Source organism: Chiloscyllium punctatum, chromosome 16 (assembly GCF_047496795.1).
Source record: "Chiloscyllium punctatum isolate Juve2018m chromosome 16, sChiPun1.3, whole genome shotgun sequence".
NCBI lineage: Eukaryota > Metazoa > Chordata > Chondrichthyes > Orectolobiformes > Hemiscylliidae > Chiloscyllium > Chiloscyllium punctatum.
In genome coordinates, this window is record NC_092754.1 from 36,376,416 (window position 1) to 36,391,727 (window position 15,312).

Here is a 15,312-nt window from a genome sequence, read left to right on the forward strand (position 1 = left end):
ATGCGGCAGAAATAGGGAGGTTTACTAACACCTCAAACACAGGGCACAGACCCTGGGCCTCTGATTGTTGCCCCATTGTTTCTGATTCTCTGGTCAGGGTCCACGGGAGTGCTCAAACTCTCAAATTCTGCCCTCATCACTCACGGTACCAAACTTCACTGCTCCCCGATATTCTGGAGACGGGAACATTTTAATATTTTAGTTAATGCAGCCGTATGGGTTGAATTTTATCAGAAATCAGTAAAGTGTCATGTTTGGTTAAGCTCACGGAGAGTTTCTTTCTGTGAGGCCTGGCGAGGTTTCTCTTGCTCTTCTCTGAAACTTGCCACACTACCCTAATTGATGGCTCACGATTGTCCAATCTTCTCTCTCACCAGAGGGGGAAGTGCATGCCACAGCTGTGACCCCCTATAGAACCAGGTCAAGTGGTGTCAATCCAGAGCTATCCTTCACAGCTCCTGGAGGTTGTGGTCAGGGGCAAGTTAGCTCCACCCTTCAACGACAGAGAGCTGGAGGTCCTCATGGACAGGGCGATAGGGAGGAGGGTCATCCATCAGGAGCAGCAAAAAAGTTCGCACCACCAAACTCTGCCAACCTGAAGGTGCCAGTCAGTCTATACGGCTCAGACCAAGGCAGGAGTGTGACCCTGTGGTGTGTGCAATTGCCAACTTCACAACAATGCATGGGAGGACAGAGAAGCAGCAGGCAGGCTTGTTGGAGGGAGTGGGCAAACTGATACCAATGAATGCACCAGCGCTGTTTGTACCAGGCTGCCAGTGGCATGCGCGTATCTGGCTGCCTACATGGGCAGCTGTCAAGGAGAGCCAGGTCCAGCAGCGTCAGTGACTGCTGGATGTGTGTATGCAGCTGGATTCTATTACTCCAGCCATTGGCATTCAGTGTTAACAGCATAGTGACAGTGGGATACAGCAACTTGGCCACATTCCAAGTGCCCTTTCCTCACAAGGAGACAGTCAATAGACACCCAGCCTTAGGACAAACTCAGAAGCCTTCTCACAAGATGATCCAGGAAGTGGCCTGACCTTTTTGCCTTCACGTTGCCTGCCATCCTCAATCATGTCTCAGAAGGTGCACCAGCCTCTGGACAGGGCACACTCATCCTTGTCTGTGCAGAACTAGATCAAAGGAGCACTATGATGGTGTGATGAGGCCCCTAAGTATCCAATGTCAAAGTTTCCTGTCAGGGATGTAGGTAGTCACTGGCCATGAAGCATAAACTGAGATGTTGGGCTTACTGTCTGAGCTGAAGACCTGGAGGGATGAGTGGTGCCATGGAGTCACCAGGTACCTGCTCTGATCTGGGAACCTGCCATCCATCACATTGGCAGAACGATTAAATGCACATAAACAAGGTGAAGTGAGGGAATATTAGGCCTATTGATGTCTGTCAATTGATGCAAAGAAGCATCTCGTTGTTCACTTGCTGTTCAAAAACTCAGTTGGAGAAATGGATCTTTTTCTCTTGAAGTGGGATCCTCATTTTTGACAACCTCTCCATATTTTGCCAACTGATTACTCAATGCCTTCCTCCTTCAGGTGCAGGAAGATTCCACCTTTTACTTTCATCAGAATGCCAAAGGACCCCAAGGCAAAGTTGAGGAGGGCAATGTGGAGGCATTCTGAAGCATAAAGGGACTTGGGAGAAATCTGGACAGGATTCTCTTCAGGTTAACATGCAGGTTAAGTAGGCAGTTAAGAGGAAAATGCTGTGTTAGCATTCATTTCAAAAGGGCTAGAATACAAGATCAGGGATGTACTGCTGATGTTGTGGTAAGCGCTGGTCAGATCACAGTTGGAATATGGTGAGCAGTTTAGGGTTCCACATCTATGGAAGGATGTACTGGCCTTGGGGGGTGTCCAGATGCGGTTGACAAGAATGATCTCAGGGAATGAAGGGCTTGACATTTGAGGGGTGGTCAAGGAATCCCAGTCTCTACTCAGTGGAGTTTAGAAAGATGATGGGGAATCTGATTGAAACTAATGGAATGCTGACAGGCCTGGATAGAGGGTGGACAAGGAGAAGATGTTTGTACTCGTAAGAGACATTAGAACCTGAGGGCACAGCCTCAGAGGGAAGAGATGGGTCTATAGAACTGAAATGAGGAGGAATTTCTTCAGCCAGAGGGTGTTGAATCTGTGGAATGCATTGTTATAGAAGGCCTGTGGAAGCCAAGTCATCAAGTGTATTTAAGGCAGAGATGGGTTCTTGATTAGTAAGAGGATCAAGGGTCAGAAGAGAAGACAGGAGGGCCGAATGGCCTAATTCGGCTCCTATTTCTTATTGTCTTATGGACGTGGCATTATAAGGGAGGAGATACAGCAGAAAGGGTTAGCTTGAAGCAGCATCCCCTTTTTCTGATTCTGGTCATTATAGTTAGGTATTGAATGAATTTGAGTGAGGCTTTCCCAAAAATTGTCCCTCACTTCCCACTTTCTCTGCTTTAATTCATCTTATATTCAGGCTGCTCCTGTCCCTTTGATCCCATTTGCTTTAAGCGTTAAGGAAAAGGATTGGGATTAAAAGGATAGAATACAAATGTATTATTGGGTACTTTGTCAAATACCTTTCAAAAAACTATCAACACCACAACCTTCTTTAACCCTCTCCAATCATAAAAAAAAATCAACTTAATCAAATAGGACTTGAAGCAAATTTATGCTGACTGAAATATTAAATCACATCTTTCCTCATGGTATACTTTTCTCCAGGTTATTGACTTTTGCAATTTGTAGTCATGAATGAGAGGTGATCTGATTGAAACTTACATGGTTAATGCAGGCAAGATGTTTTCCAGGTTGGGGAGTGTGGAATCAGAGGGAACAAGTGAAAGATAAGGGACAAAAACTGAACAAACTGTGGATGTTGTGAACCAGAAACAAAAAAATAAAAATTGCTGGAAAATCTCAGTAGGTCGGGCAGCATCTGAGGAGAGAAATCAGAGTTAACGTTTCAGGACAGGACTGAGGAAGGTCACTTGACGAGAAACTTTAACTCTGATTTCTCTCCACAGACGCTGCCAGACCTGCTGTGTTTCCCCATCAATTTCTATCTATGCTGTTGAAAGATAAGGGAGATACTACCTAGGTACAAGATAAAGAGAAATCTTTTCCATTCAGAGTGTTGTGAATCTTTGGATCACTGTGGATGCTCCATCTCTGAGCATTTTTAAGGTAGAGGTTTATTGATTTGTAATTGCCAAGGCTATGGGAATGGGGTGGGTAAATTCAATTGAATTGTTCGTTCTGTCATGATCTTCCTGAATATTGTGGCATGTTTGATGGGCTGAATGGCCCACTCCTTTTTTTATATTTCACACATTTGTTTCATTCTGGTTCCATTTTTATTGTCCTTTTATATAAAAAAAATTGTGTTTCAATCCATTAATTCTCTATTCCCTGCAGTTCCGTTGTTTCCCATTGATTGGATAGCCTTTGACCTTTGGCTAGAATCAATTTCCATTTTAGTTATTTCTGACACTATCTGCTTATGTTTTTATAGTCACAATTTCTTCCTACTCTTCCAATTTCAAAGAATAATTTGTTTTGCTGAAGAATGTAGTCAAGTTATGAAGCAATTTTTGATCTATAATATTGTTCACTTTTGTCATTTCAACTGTTTGATGCGGTGTTAAATATTTTGATTTTCTGGGATGGTGCACTGTTCAGGCAAAAGATTGGACACTATGCTGTGCCATTTACAGTTCTTGGTTTAACAATAATGTTTGCACACAGATTTAGAAACTGATGTTTCTGCTTCGAAGGTAAGGCAAGTTTAAAGGGACATAATAAGGTGAATAGCAAAGGTCTTTTCCCAAGGGTAAGGGAGGTCAACACTAGAAAGTAGAGGTTTAAGGTGAGAGGGGAAAGATTTAAAAAGGACCTAAGGGGCAATTTTTCACACAGAGGATGATGTGTTTATGGAATGAACTGCCAGTAGATGCAAGTACAGGTACAATATTTAGAAAATGTTTGGGCAGGTACATGAATAGGAAAGATTTAGAGGGATACAGTCCAAATGCAGGCAAATGGGATTGATTTAGTTTGGGAAACTTGGATGAGTTGGAGTGAAGGGTCTCATTCTGTGACTTTATAAGTCCTGAGTGAGAGGACCAGAAGTACTCTGTGTGACCCCAAGAATCCCTCCTACTCCTATGACCCATCCTGCATACTTTGTGACTTTCAATGTGCCTGTGCTGTCATGGTACCAACTGTCCCATTCTAAAGAATTGCCCCTTATTTTCACTGACTGTCCTTTGATAATTAAGGGATGTCTTTTGTCCCTTATTTCTAGGATGGTCTGTGGGAGACTAAGGCCTGGATGTTCGCTCCTGAGGTGGGTATGCAGATCTTTGCACTTGCCTCAGGTGATAGTGCCTCTGATACTGGAATATTCATTCCATATGTGAAGGTTGGAGCTGAACACAACCATCCTTGCATGTCTTGGGACTCTCCAACCACACGGGATCAATGTGCATTTCATCAGTTTCCTCATTTCTCCTCCCCCTACCTTATCCCAAATCCAACCTCCTAACTCAGCACTGCCCTCTTGAACATCTTCCTTCCCACCTATTTGCTCCTCCAAACTATCACCTTCACCCCCCCTTTATCTACCTATCGCATTCCCAGTTACCTTCTCCCCCCAGCCCCACTCTCCCCATTTATCGCTCAGCCCACTTAGGCCACAAGCCTCATTCCTGAGAAAAAGTTTGTGCTCAAAACATTGATTCTCCTACTCCTCAGATGCTGCCTGACCTGCTGTGCTTTTTCAGTGCCACACTTTCGGACTCTGACTCCAGCATCCTCACTTTCTCCTCCTTGGATGCTGCTCAAAACAAGAGCTTCTTAAGGTCAAAGGACATTGTGTTCCAGGACACAATCTAAATTATTTTAACTAATACTGAACCCTGGAGCTATATACTCTATCACATGTCCACTAGCTCCCCACATGCCAACTCATACCAATATATTTATGCTCCCATTCCAAATGTCTCTTTATATCCTTTTCACCAACTCATGTCCCTGTACCCACCTCCTATGGCTCTGTCTTTATTCCATGACAAACCATGATCCCCACTCATCGCCATTGGCCTTTGTAGCTCCGAGGGCAACTTAGCATCAACTTAGATGCCCGAATACCACCATTTGCTCTTTCAGTTTCCAAGCTAACTCTCCCAGTATCCACCATGGGTAGACCTTAGGATCCACGCTGAAATAAAGTAAAGCTCGAAGTGCAGAAACTTCCCAGACCCTGAACAGCACAGGCATTGGCAAGATTGTTGGGAAAATCCTGTGAGATCAGCATGAGAAGATTCTAACAGAATGTGAGGACTGCAGATGCTGGGGATCAGAGTCAAAAGGTATGGCGCTGGAAAAGCACAGCCGGTCAGGCAGCATCTGAGGAGCTGGAGAGTCGACGTTTCGAGCATCAGCTCTTCATCAGGAATGTCGCAAAGAGATTCTTGTGAGGAACCAAAGGTCTAATTTAACAATCAAGAGTTGAAAGACAAGAATCTCGCTAGTCAGTGCTCAGTGACCTATTGCATGTATAGTGTGCACAACTATCTTGCTATTAATTAATCTCTCCTTATTGATATGCAATTTCTTGTTCTGCCAATATTTGGATTGAAACTAGACAGCAACAATTCTCAATATTTTAAAAAAGACATGGGGGCAAATCTTTTACACAGCAAATGGTTCACGTGTGGAATGACCTTCCAAAGGAAGTGGTGGATATGAGTAATGTTACAATGTTTAAAAGACATTTCAACAAGTACATGAATAAGAAATATTTGGAGGGATATGGGCCCGCTGCAGGCAGGTGGGACATGTTTAGTTTGGGATTATGATTAGTACAGACTGGTAGGACCGAAGGGTCTGTGTTGTATGACGCTATAACTCTATGATTCTATGACAGTTGAGTCAGAATGGTTACCTGGTGATCCCACATCACCACAGGCTCCTCTGGACCTCCACCTTAGACAGCAGTCACGGACAACTCAGGGTACACAATGGGCAGTGATCGCCCACACCCTCCCCTCCACGTTGGCATTGGACATATACCATCCTCACTGCATGTTTGCAGCACATCGCCAATCATCAGCCAAAATCTAGAGGCTCACAGCACTTATGTCTTGAGTTGCCCTCTAGTGCAGATTCAAAACCAGGCAGCAAGGCTTCATTGTCAGGAGTGACAAGTCAACATGGGTTAACGTGTTACTGTACATCAGTTTATCACATCAATCTCACATTTGCACCATGTGTTAGCAGGATGTATGGCAAATGTATTGCATCAACTACAGAGGAACCTCGATTATCCGAATGAGATGGGCGGGGCGTATTCCGTTTCGATGATTGATTATTCAGATAATCAGTTTGACCTTAAACAAGGGAAGCCATATTGATCTAACACTGTGATCTACCAGAGAGTTTGTTTAAATCTATAATTTTGATGACTCCGCTATTTAAGCAAACTGATCATTGCATTTTGCAAATTGCAGGCTAAGCTGAGAAGGACTAAACCCTTACCATCACATAAGTATATGAATTCCCAGCATTACACAAGGTCCCAAACAGCTTCTACAATCACAAGAGCATCTGTCAGTTTCTGCTGAACTCAGTGTCACGATAGAGAGACAGAAGCACAGCCTCGTACATGCGTTTACCTTCTCTGCCATTTTTTTCATGAACAGCCCGATAAAGTGACAGGAATAAAGCGCTTACTTTTGCAAAGGGCTGTGCAACTAAAACATACGTAAAAAAAGTCCAGTCGCTGACGCTTGTGGTGCTTGTGTTTCCTTGTTTTTGCCAATGTTTTCACAAGTTCTTTAGTACAGATGGTCCAAATTCACTTATCTCTTTGATGTCACGTGTTTACAGGACCTTGAGATCTAGTTTGGATAACCTGAAATTCGGATAATTGATATTCGAACAATTGACGTTCCTCTGTGAATGGCCATGTCTCAAAGTCGAAGGGGAGTAGTCTTCAATCAGGACAAGGGAGACATCCTTAGTGAGGAAATCATAGCACAGTAAGTCAAGAACAGTATCTAACACCAAGCCAGGTGAGGTGGTCAGCATCAGAGGGGTCTCAACCTCTACAGTCTAGGGAGTGGGCCATGGCCAGTCCTGTGGGTTCAGTGCAACCAGCCCAGTGAGATGCACAGAGATCAGAGTCTTGTCAATCATTACTCAGCATTGTCTGTCCAGGTCGGTTAAGTGGCTTGTCTGCGGTCAATCCTGTGGGTCTGCAACTAAAAGTCAAGGAGGATTATCAGGGACCAGGAAGGAAGCTAGGGAACTCAATCTGGGGTAGTGAAGGCAGTACTATAAGATGCAGAGGGGAAAACAACTGTGAAAGGGGCAACCCAATACATGGGAGGATGGAGACTCTGCAGGATAGAAGATGATGGGATAGTGCAGGAGGGGGTGAGTCATTGACAGTCAGTACCCCCCGAGCTTCAAAGGGATGACAGTGCCCTACCCTGTTCAGCCTGAAGATTCGATCTGCCTAGGGTCAGGGGTATAATGTGGAGATGAAAACCTAGATACCCTGGTTGGGTGGGAAGGTGGTAAAGATCACAGCCAATGGGGCTTGATGCCGACAGGAATGTGAAGGTTGGGGCAGGTCACCTAGACTAAGAGGCTGACTGTGTGACTTACTGTGTGAAGCGTGACCACCACTTCCTTCCATTGTGACGGAAATTACACCATGGAGATAAAAATGGCTGCCAGCACACACCCAGAGTGGATGGGTTAAGTGCTTCATTCAGTCAGATGAGGGTTCCACTTTTGAAAGAGGAGCAGCCTTAAACAGATGTTCTCAGAGTCTGGGTAAAAGAAGCCTGTGAGCATTAAATGTTATGGTGGAACCTTGAGTGTTGATCTATTGGGTGAATTCCAAACCCTTGCCCCGTGGTCTCTTGGCCACACCCTGCAGCATTTGGAAACAGCCACAATAATGCCTGGGATGTACTGCGGCCTGGAAAGAATGACTTAAACTGCAAAAGTAGCAATCACCTCCAAAAGTCCCTGAGCCTGGTCATGGAGCAGAGTCTGCTCACCTCATGCCTTGAACCACCAAAGATCGGGTAGCGCTGTGGATGGCCGGGCTCTGTAACTTCATTCTTGTAGCAGCAGTGGGGCAGGCCTTCACACTCCCAGCCGATGAAGACACATGAGCATATCTTTACAAATGTGAGAACGTGTTTACAATGAAATGTCAGCCCAGGCCACTGATGTGCCCTGCGATGGTCATTACCTTCCTTTCCCTCCCACTGTATCTTACAGCAACCCTGGGGTCTGCAGCTGGGTGGAGGGAGCCTTCCCTACAGTGCAGCCTGTGGCCTTGGAGGTTTTGTCGGGCAAGCTCACAGACTATTTGTGACTTGAGGGCCCAGACCTGTTGAGTGTGTCCTGCTTAAAGTAGGGTGCAACTTCTTTGACATGAACTCCATTAGATCATCTCTTATTTGCCTCCAACAGTACAGTTCAAATTTCCTCTGCGAATCATATAGATTTTCCACTCTCCTGTCTGATTAGCTCTTCACTACTACCTCACATTTCATTGACTTCCTTGCCTGGGTATTCCCTTATGGGAGAATGTACTGAAATCCACTGGTGGTCCCTTTGGTTTCACCTGTGCCAGTCCAGTTGATTTGTATTTCATTTAATGTGCACAGTTGTCAGGTTCCTTGTCTAATGCTATTGTTATTCCCTATTCCAGTCCTCCTCTTCTTCATCATTGGATATAGATGACAAAGCATTTTCAACTGTAGCAGGGAGAGAAGAAGGTGTGGGGCGTAGGTTTGCTCGCTGAGCTGTAGGTTTGATATTCAGACGTTTCATTACCTGGTGAGGTAACATCATCAGTGGCGACCTCCAAGTGAAGTGAAGCTGTTGTCTCCTGCTTTCTATTTATATTTTTTTTGTACTGGATGGGGTTCCTGGGGTTTGTGGTGATGTCATTTCCAGTTCGTTTTCTGAGGGGTTGATAGATGGTATCTAGATCTATGTGTTTGTTTATGGCGTTGTGGTTGGAGTGCCAGGCCTCTAGGAATTCTCTGGCATGTCTTTGCTGAGCCTATCCCAGGATAGATGTGTTGTCCCAGTCGAAATGGTGCTTTTTTCATCCGTGTGTAGGGCTACGAGGGAGAGAGGGTCATGTCTTTTTGTGGCTAGCTGGTGTTCGTGTATCCTGGTGGCTAACTTTCTTCCTGTTTGTCCTACGTAGTGTTTGTGGCAGTCCTTGCATGAAATTTTATAGATGACGTTGGTTTTGTCCATGGGTTGTACTGGGTCTTTTAAGTTTGTTAGTTTTTTTTTGAGAGTGTTGGTGGGTTTGTGCGCTACTAGGATTCCGAGGGGTCTCAGTAGTCTGGCTGTCATTTCTGAAACTTCTTTGACATATAGTAAGGTGGTTAGGGTTTCTGGCTGTGTTTGGTCTGCTTGACATGGTTTATTCTTGAGGAATCTGCGGACTGTATTTTTTGAGTATCCGTTCTTCTTGAATACATTGTATAGGTGATGGTATAGGGAGAGAAGAAGCTTTGAAAATGCAAGTTTAGAGTCAGAACAGCAGGCATAACTTTAGAATAACAGAGATCAACGAAACTCTAGTAATGTGTAATACTAAATTCATAGAAGGAAAAATTCTAGAACATGTTCTAGAACAAGGCCCCAGGCAAGATGGGGCAAAGGGCTGATCCTGTACTGTACTGTTCTATGTTCTAAGTGCAACAATTCCAATATTTAGGAAGCAAAATGTTGTCGATGGAAGGAATAACATGGAAATAAGGCTAACAGTGGGGTTTTATCTGTAAGAAGGTACAGCCATGAAACAGGAAGTTGAACAAGCAACTCAAAACCCAAATCCTAAAAATCTTGATTTTTTTTTAATGGATCTGAGACTTGGGACTTTACAGAAAAAGGAAATCAAAAATTGCTAAATAACTTTCAGTTGTGCATTTGGAGGGAGAATGGAAAAATGAGCTGGAAAGAAAACTAGTAAATGATGCAGTGTTGAGGAGAGTGAACAAAGAAATTTGCTGAGCATATTTAGGAAAGACAGAGAGAGACTGAGTAGGGCACATCATATAAAGAAGAAGATTTCACAGAAAAAGAGGAAGGAAGAAGGGAATATCAATCCTGGATGGCTTGAAAATTGGAATTTCCAGAAAATTGGAAGATTGGCAGAGGATAGAGAGATATGAAAATGGTTATGAAACAATGGTCAGCCTACAAGCAGAGCTCACACAATGATAACTGCATGCAATTCACAACTTCTGAATATTAGACTTACAAATGCTCATACCTACAGACAAGATTCTATATTAATTTTAAAGATCTGACCTGCTAATGCTTTCTCATATTTATGAACAGCTACTTTATATTGTATTGTATTGTGTTTTAAATTGCATGCACATTGACTGACAGATGTACTCAAGAATGGAACTGATTTGTAACCTGGGGACTGTCGGTGTATATAGTAGTTCAGAATTTAGACAACCAGCTTAACGTCTGAGGTTCGCTGCTTAAAAATGGGCACTGGGTAAAAACAGAACCTCAGTTAACCCTTACTCTGCCCTTCTCTAAACCCAAAACATTTCCAGCAAGACACACTGAGATTCAGGCACAATTAGGAATCCTGAACCCATCATTTCCCATTGTCCCTAACCAGGGTGTGTTCAGGCTCTTCTTAAATTTCTCCCTTCTCAGTTCTATCCAATTTAAAAGTTTGTGAATAATCTAGTTCAGACTGAAGTGGGAGAAAACTTGAATATTTATGGCTCACGTCAGTTAAGATTTCTAAATTATTATAACTATTTGCAAAAGCTGTCATTGAGTTTCTAAGCTTACAGAAAACAGGATTCCCTTTAAAGATGTGACAGTCCTGTCTGATAACCTGCTTCCTTTAAATACTCTCTGTAACATAATAAAAATGTCAAATTAAAAAGAGGCAAATTTCACATTTTATGACTTTGAACTTTTTCTTTTCCACTGCCATGACAGCTGACATTTGGAAAAAGTGATGAATTGTCTCCCAGTTGCTTTTTTTGTGTCAGAACTTCTGTGAAATGTTTTTGCACGCCATTTTGCTATGCAATGTGTTGATAATGTACTTCAAATGTCTCTGGTGATGCAGCAGCACCTATTCAGTCTGCCCCTCTATTTCTAATCTTCTAATCTGTTACACTGCACTCAGGAAGCTTGGAAAGAACACTATCTATCATACATTAAATTTTAATTCACTTCTTCCTCCATTCTAGAAGCCATTACCCAACTATTGGTGATTTACCTCATCTCCTCTCCTGCTGCTTTTTTTAAAATAGAAGATGTCTTAATTTCTTTAGATATGACTTTCCCTTTACAAATCTATGCCAGCTCTCTCTGATCAGCCCAAAATTCTCCAAGTACTCAATCACTCTGACATAAATTATATATTACAATATCTCCCAATAACAGACTCGGTCTATAATTTCCTCACCTTGTATTTTGCACATTTCTTCAATAACGAGGTTGTTTTCAATTATTCAGTCGAAAAGAATATTTTGTGAATCAAAAACGTTTTGAAAAATTCTTGTGTAATTCCCTCAATAGCTCAAACGTTAACTTTATTGAGTTCTTGCCCTTGACTCAGAATGAATTTTCTGGGAATGTTCCTTTCTCCTGTGTAAAGACTGATACAAAATATTCATTCCACGAAGAAGTGGTGGCAAAGTGATAATGTCAATGGAATAGCCGCTCCCCTCTCCAAGCTGTTCCAGTATAGATACAATGCTGATAACTACTCAATGGAAAATTGCTCAGGTATGTCTCACATACAAAAAGCAGGAAAAATCCAACAAAGCTAATTATCACCCCATCAGCCTACTCTCAATTATCAGTAAAGTGATGGAAGGTGTTTTCAATAGAATCTCAGGCAGCACCTGCTCAGTGATGGCCAGTTTGGGTTCTGCCGGGGCCACTTAGCTCCTGACCTCATTGCGGTCTTGTTTCAAATATGGACAAAATAGCTAAATTCCAGAGGGAAGTGAGAGTGACAGCTCTTGACATCAAGGCTGTATTCAACTGATTGTGGCATTAGAGAGCCCTAGCAAAGCTAGAATCAACAGTTACTGGGGGGAAAGTCTCTGGTGGTTAGAGTCATAGCTGGTACATGGAAAATGGTCAAGGCTGTTGGAGGTCAGCCATCTCAGCTCCGGAACATCTCTGCAGGAATTCCTCAGGGTAGTGTCCTAGGCACAACCACCTTCAAATGCTTCATCAATGACCTTCCCTCCATCATAAGGTCTGAAGTGGGGGCGTTTGCTAATGATTACACCATGTTCAGCACCATTCACAACTTGTCAGATACTGAAACATTCCATGTCCAGATGCAACAAGATCTGCACAAAATCAGGCCTGCATTGACAAGTAACAAACATTATTTGTGTCATACAAATGCCAGGCTATGGCCATCTCCAATAAGAGACTATCTAACCACCACTGCTTGACATTCAAAGATATTCCCATCACTGAATTCCCCATTATAAATACCCTGGAGATAACTATTGAGCAGAAACTGAACTGGACCACCAGTGGCTACAAGAACAGGTCAAATGCTACAAATAGTGTGGTGAGTAACTCACCTTGTGAATCCCACATCCTGTTCATTATCTACAAGTCACAAGTCAGGAGTGTGATAGAATATTCCCCACTTGCCTGGATATCAGCTGCTCCATTTGACACCATTCAGGATAAAGTAGCCCACGTGACTAGTGCCATGTCCATAAACATTCAGTCACTGCACTGATAATATTCAGTAGCAGCAATGTGTACTATCTAGAAGACGCTAAAGGGTCCTTAGACAGAACTTGACAAACCCATGACCAGTTCCATTTTAAAGGGCAAAGTCAAAACCTACATGGGGGCCATCACTGTCTTCAAGTTCTCCTCCAAGCAACTCATTGTCCTGATTTGGAAACATATTGCCATTTCTTAGGTACCATTAGGTCAAAATCCTGGTATTATCTCCCGAACAGAATTGTGGGTCTACCTAAAGCACATGGATTGCAGCAGTTCAAGAAGGCAGTTCAACACCACCTTCTCCAATTAGGAATAGGCAAGGACACCCACAGCCCAGACAAAAATAAAACTTGTAAGGCAGAACTCCAAGGGGAATGTCTTCAAATCCCACCATGGCAAATGTTCAAAGATGAATCCCATACTGTAACATCCAGTAAGTGCTATTGAGTGATGAAGCTACCTTGAGTGAAATAGAGCATTGTGGTTGCTTAAATGTAAATGTGAGCATCTGGGCTGTTATTTGATACTACTGCCAAGGACGATGGATGCATTAGACACAGGTCACCATTAAAAAAATAGTAATAACAAACATACTAACCCAGTGGTGACCATGTAGCTACTAGACCCATTCCTTACCCTTTGGAAAAGGAAACTTGCCACCCTGACTCCACTGTGGTTTCCTTGTTCTCTGACTTGTTCTTGCCTGCCTTGTCTAATTAACCTGCTCTCTTCAACTTCCGAACCATCTTCATCTGTCTCTCTATTCTCACAACTACTGAGGATCTCACCCACCGAACACCAACACCACTAACCCCCTTTCCCACCCCTCCCAAATAATCCAAAAATCTGAACCCTGACAAATGCACCCAATTTGTCAGTCACTGATTTATCTGGCTTATCTCCCAATCCCTACTAAGTAGTTATATGGCAGCACAAAGTATTGTTGAATAAAAGCCACATTTTGTTCACATTTTATGTCTTTCCTCATTAGAGTATTTTGGAAAGAGAAAGCCAACATTTAAACTGCAGGAGATATATGCTGCTGATTGGTAATTTGGTACTTGATTGGAAGAAGCATTGCCATGGAGAATGCATCCGCTATTGCTGATTGACAGAGCACAACCAGACTTTGTTTAAATGTTAAACTAGACAGCTAGACCCTGTATCAGAGCATTGCCTGAGAAATGAACCAGTGAAGGGTGTCACTTATTTCTGTTGAGTTAAAACAGGCACAGTTTTCATACATGGCTGTTCTTGTCTGAAAACAACATGTCTGAGTATTTGTAGCTTCCAGTGCATACGAGAGCACTGCATTCAACCTGATTGATCATCCAAAATTGGCTTTCAACATAATTCCTTGAACCATAAGACCATATGATCCATAAAAATGAGGAACAGTTGTAGGCTTTTCAGCCCCTCCTCCATTCAATAGGACCATGACTAACCCAATGTTCCTCACACCAACTTTCTGACCTTTTCCCCATTACGCCTGATTCCCCTACCCAATCAAGAATCTATCTGTCTAGCACAGCCTTAAATACACACATAGACTCTGCCCCACAGCTCTCAGTGGCAAGACTCTTGACCCTCTGTGAGAAGACGTTCCTCCTTATCTCAGTCTTAAATTGGTGTCCCTGTATTCCATTCAGGATTATCCAGTTGCAGCATCCTATCCAATTTAGAAGCTGGGTTGAGTTTTCCCAGCATGGGTGGACTGGATACTTGCTCAGCACAATCTAAATGACTTGACAGCTCCATAGATTTTACTCACTGTAAAATGACCTTTAAATTCTACTTCCAGCAATCTCAAGGAGTACCGGAACATCCCAAAAAGGGCACCAATACCTTTCCAAGGTGAACCCAAGATCTCCAAAGAACTCAGTAGGTTTAGACCATTTACCCAAAATCCCATGAGTTGAGTTCAGAAAATTGCAGGGGAAAAGGAAATTGCTTCTCAATGCAGGCAGTTTTAAGTGTGTTTTTTCAGAATCAGCCATTTTGGCTAAAACTGGATAAGAATTCAGATAGAATTAAGAAGTCTATTTGTGTTTGGATAAGAAAGATCATTGTTTCAAGCTCCAGTCACTATTGAGTAGCTGGACTCAGTTATGGAGGTATTTTTTCATCTACAGGATGAGGGAGTCACTGGCTAGGCAGCATTTATTGTCCATCCCTATGGGTCAACCACATTGCTGTAGGTCTGGAGACACCTGGAGGCCAGACCAGGTAATCATGACAGTTTCCTTCCTTAAAGGCATTAGTGAACCAGATGGGTTTTTCTGACAATCGACAATAGATATGTGGTCATCATTAAATTCTTAAATCCAGATATTTATTGAATACAAATTCCACCATCTGCCGTGGTGGGATTTGAATCCAAGTCCCCAGAACATTATCTGGATCTTGGGATTAACAGTCCATCACCTCCCCTATAATAGGGGGCAGGATAAAAATAAAATCAACCGTCTGCAGTTCGTGCTTGCTGTTCCATGACACAAGGGAGTTAGG